The sequence below is a fragment of the Tupaia chinensis genome, unplaced genomic scaffold, assembly GCF_000334495.1.
Source record: "Tupaia chinensis unplaced genomic scaffold, TupChi_1.0 Scaffold000529_1, whole genome shotgun sequence".
NCBI lineage: Eukaryota > Metazoa > Chordata > Mammalia > Scandentia > Tupaiidae > Tupaia > Tupaia belangeri.
This window is the reverse complement of record NW_006160042.1, coordinates 806,930-812,329: the sequence shown is the minus strand read 5'-3', so window position 1 is coordinate 812,329 and position 5,400 is coordinate 806,930.

Genomic DNA, 5,400 nt, shown 5'->3' with positions numbered 1-5,400 from the left:
TGGGAGATGCATGGGGACTGTGACAAAAGCAGAGAAGTTCTTATTCCTTCTAAGTAAGCTAACCTTTCCTTTATTGTTTTCTTCTGCTAGGAAAACGTAGTTTTCTTACAGGTACTCCTTATATAGAGGAAATTTTGAACTTAAGAAATTTACTGTTTTGTCTTTTCAAGAGATACTCACAGTGGGCCATGGTGTCCTTACCTATAAAGTGAGTCAATAATGCCCATCTCAGGGCCAGTTCCGTGGTACAGTACTAATGTACTGTTCAAGAGAAGCCAGATTCCACATGGCAATAAAGGTTCAAATCCCACACCTGGTCAGTCTAAAACTCTTACAGGGCACCCATACAAGTACCCAAGATAGGATTGGCTAGAGAACTGGAGGAAGGAGATTGCAATGTGACCAAACCCTGTGGAAGATGCTCTTCTTGCTCCTTCTCTCACATGTGCATGCACACACTCCATCATGGATAAAGAAACAATGAATCTTCTTAAATGTTTTTAAATAATAATGCTCATCTCAGAGAAGAGTTTTGAGAATCAAATGAAGTTGTATGTGAAGCACTTGGCACAAGGAGATGCTTCATGGATATTAGTGCCTTTTCCAATTTCTCTCAGTCTGACTATTATGCCCGAACTGGCTTTGGAAAGCTACTGTACCAAACTCCTAGATCACATTCCTGACTGCTAGCGTGCACTAAACTACATCGCTGACAAGGAACTGCCTCTTATGGAGCAACAAAAAAGATTGTCAATGGTCTCTTAATGATATTTTCCAAAACCAAAGATTGGAATGCATGTTCTTGTTATATGAATGGTTGTTTTTTTTTCTTTTTTCCAAGATATTTTAATTTATTTAATGTGACAAGTTTTTCAAATGCAAAATCTTTAAACACATTCGCTTGTGCATTTAAATAACTATCTTTTTTAAGAATGAAACTACATCAAAAGAAAGTACATTCAGCAACAAATTAAAAAAGCAAGTTCAGCAAAAAATCCTTGACTATTTGACATTGGGACTGTTGGTTGTCACAGACACACTTCCTTCCTTTACTGATCACTAAGGGTTTTTTGAGTTGGTTGCCAACAATGCTAAGTCCCAATCAGTCATGGGATGACCTTCCTTTGCCAAGAAGCCTGGAACACTTTGGTCCTTGGTCAAGTGTGCTGCCATTTTTTCAGACCCACAGATCTTGTGACATACCCTCTGGGTGTCACTGAGCTCAGATGCCTGGAAAGTGGTCATGTGTCCAAGTGATGGGAATGGAGAGACGACTCCTCCCAAAATAGATATGTAAATAGATGTAAGGTTGAGGGACAAATCAAATTGCTCTACTATTATCCTGTCTTTGGTGGTTGACTGCTATGGCTCATTCTTGTCTCACTTCTTCTATGCTTTAACCAAAGCAAAAAGACTGGTTTTTCTCATTCCCCTTTTCTCTACCTTTCTACTATCCCAAAGATAAGCTGTTGAGGATAAGGATTGTGTCTTCCAATAAACATTTCGCTCAGAAGATGCACATAGTGAACTACCTAATTAATAAATTTGACATTGAAGTTAAGACTGGCTGACCTTTACAATTGTTTCCCTTTGGTTAACATCATCCTTCATAGAGCTAATCACCAAACCCACAGAGGATTCTCTACAGCTGCTGTCTCTTCCTCAGATGGAATGCCACCAGCTTAACGAGGCTAAGAAGCACAGTGGCGCCTATCTCAGCTGGCTCAATTCTCAAGTTCTCCCAAGTTGCTAGATAAGTCTTATTTATAGTGAAGACCAGCCCTTGACAAAATTTCAAGTTTAGCAAAATGTGTCTCAGACTCTTTTTTCTCCCATATCTTCTCACCATTACTGACTGCTCTCCTCTCTCACTTGACTACAGCACCCAAGTTCTTCTGTGTCATTATCAGAATAAATTCTTAAGGGGATTAAAAGTTACATGAGATGTATACAGTTGGTATCAATTAGCCCAAAGGGATAGGTCAGCTCCTATCTCTGCATACTGTAGTCTAGTACCTCAATGAACTATTTTCCCTCTATTCTTAGCCCTGCCCTGGGAGGGTTCATGCAGGGAGGCTGCAACTATGGCTATACCATCACAGGCTTTGGAACCAAGCTTTGTGACCTTGACTTCAGTAAGATGGATATGATAAATACTAAACCCTTGAGGTTATTGTAAGAAGCGAGATCATATATATAAATGGTTTAGTATTGAGCCCAAAACATAGTAAGCTCCCCATAAGAGGAACCATCATTATTACCTTTGATTAAAGCAATCTTACCCTCTTTACCTGACCTCCCCAGTCCTCGACTCTCATTCAGTCTGGTACTTAGTTTTGATCACTCTCTCTATGAACCTGCAGCTCTTCAAAGTCGGGATCTATTTTTATTGGTTTGTTTATTTATTTATTTCCTGAGGGAGGGTAGGTACACATTCAACAGAGTCTTCATGCCATGACCCACCCCCAGCCATAGCCAGCTTGGGACCTGTATAACCTGGTGTGTACAGTGAGACCCTGGGATATGAACCAGAACCTTCCCCTGTAGAGCCAGTATCATATAGAGTTGCGTTACTGCTGCACCACCAGCTTGCCCTGAGGTCAGGATCTTTTTCTTTGTTTTTTAAGATTTATTTTTGTTTTAACTTTATTTATTATTATTGTTTTCCAGTTTGATCAGATAGATAAAGAGAAAGAGAGAGAATGTGGGAAAGCAAGCCACCAGGTCCAGGACTTGAACTGTGGTCAGCCATGTGGGAGTCCAATGCCATTAACCACCATGCCACCTGCTGTCCCCAAGGTCAGGATCTTAATTCATCTAACTCTGTCTCCATGTCCCATGCTTAAAAGGACAAAAAAAAAAGAAGAAGAAGAAAGAAAGAAAAGAAAGAAAAAAGAAAAGAAAGAGGTGCTCAAAAAATACTAAGTGAAGAAGTGGGATTGACATTCTGTATAACGTGGCTGATTCCTGGGCTCCTGATCTGTTACCAAGTTACAGGTCTTCTTAAATTGGACTTCTGATTGAGCTCCTCTCTAGTTCCCCAGTTCTCCAGAGAGAACTAAACGTTTTCTTCACCAAGAATACTGGATTCCTGACCCTGGAATCGCATTTCAGACTGGGACTAAAGCCCAGAAATAATCCCAGGTGTCAATCCTCTGCCCCAGGTTCCACAAGGCCCAGCTGCTAACAGATAACTTAAAGTTCAGTCCCCCAATCTCCATCAGCAGCACCTCTCCTGCTGATACGGACAACTGCCATTTTCTAAACCTTACATGAAAAGTGAATAGAAGTGTATTGTTGTACCTTTGTTTACTGATCTATGGTCTACAATGTAAGTAAAAACAGTGCTTCTCTTCAAAAGCAGCCTTCAGACAAGCATTCCATCCTCACATCTCCTCTGTCTTGGTCCATTTGGGAAGCTGTAACAAAATACCACAGAATTGGTAGCTTTTAAATAGCAGACGGCCTTGTAGTTCTTGAGGCTGGAAAGTCCAAGACCAAGGAACTAGCGGATTAAGTGTCTGGTGAGGGCACTTTCTAGCTGTGTTCTCACATGGTAGAAAGTAAAGGCAGGTTTTGGGGTGTGTTTTTGTTTTGTTTTGTTTTGTTTTGTTTTGTTTTGTTTTGTTTTGCTAGAAGGCACATGGCCAGGGAGCATCCCCATAGGGGATGCTCACATTGCAATCTCTTCTCCATTTCTCCCTCCTTTCAAGATTTTGGGCCTATATGCACACATGCCCAGTGTGTTTTTTCAGTCTGCTAGGTCCAGGACTCAAACAACACCATCAGCCATGTGTGATCCAGTCACTAATCACCATGCCACCAGCTGGACCTGTTGCTCTGTTATTAAGTATTGATATATTCATCCCATTCATGAAGGCTCCATTTTCATCATCTAATCAACTCTCAAAGACCTCTGCCTCCTAATATCATCACATTAGGTTTCAACATATGAATTTGGGGGAAACATAAACATTCAGAACATAGCACCTTCTAACCTGATTCTTATCCCTAAGACTGAGGCTGGTAGGAAGGGCCTTTCTTCTCAAATATGAGAAAATCACCTTAGCCTTGGGTCTGGTTTCCCTCGAAACCTACCATGGCCCCAGGCACTCTCATCTTCCCAGACCTGTCTGATACATAAAGCAGCCAATTTAAAAAACTGGGAAGAGCCTCTAGGCCTGGGTATTGATGGATTCATATCTCCAGAGCTCCTTCTAAATAGTGGACCTAATCTGGCCACCAATGACCTTTTCAGAAAGAAGAAAGAGGTCTCCCTCAGGCAGGTGGAAAAGGCCTACTTCACTGTGAGATCAGAGACCTCCTTTTCTTTTGTGCAGCTCTCCCTGTCTGAAGCTCCCTCCCTGGGTCTCCCTGAATCACCTGCCTCAGCACCCAAGGCTCTGCACACATGTGGGCATTCCATCTATTTTAATAACAAAGCAGAAAAATAAGCTCATCATGGGGACAATGGAGACAAGTCACTGACTGCAAAATCTTTCCTACAATCTCATATTAACATGCTATCATCAATGAGGACAATGATGAAGGCATTCATAAGAAACAGGACTGTCAGCCCTGGATAGACAGTTCATTATCTCTGCTAATTACTACTATGCCTGTGTTTAAGTCATTCCCCAGCCTGGAAGGCCTTGCCCCAACCTTACTCCCATCAGTTAAGGTCTTACTCAACCTTTAAGGCTCAACTCAAATGCTACTCTCTCCAAAAAGCTCTTCCTCATCTTCCAGTTAGAATTAATTGCTTCTCATTTAATATTCATGTGGTATTTGTTATATAATATTCCCATGTCACTAACTTAAAATGTTACATAATATTTATTATATGATATTCCCATGTCATTATATAACAACATTGTCATCAAGCTATATAGAAGATGATAAGCACACCACTTACCACACCACACCACCTGGCCTCAATAAAGGGAAACTATTTTAATATTGTGGATGTCTTTATATCTGGCCCAAAGGTCAGTCTCCAAGTATACAGAGTTTTAAGAAAAGACTAATTTCTTCAGCATTGTCAGTCATAAAGGCTAGCTGTTCTGAGAATAAATCTGATAGGAAATACAAGTATGGCATGTTCCTTGTTCCTTCATTTGCTGGGACATACACTTCACTTTATGCAAAAAAGGACAAATCTCAAAATTAAACAGCCCTACTAACTGCCCCCACCCATTACATGAGATGCAAAACTACTGGTGCCAGCAGGTGATGTAGTGGTTAAAGCACTGGATTCCCACATGGCCAACCACGGTTGGCGTCCCAGACTTGATCACGTACATCTGTAATTATTGAACATTCACACACAAAGATAATGATTAAAGGGATCATGGTATGGCCATCTCCCTTTGGGGGTGCTTTCTCACGCTCTCCTTTTCT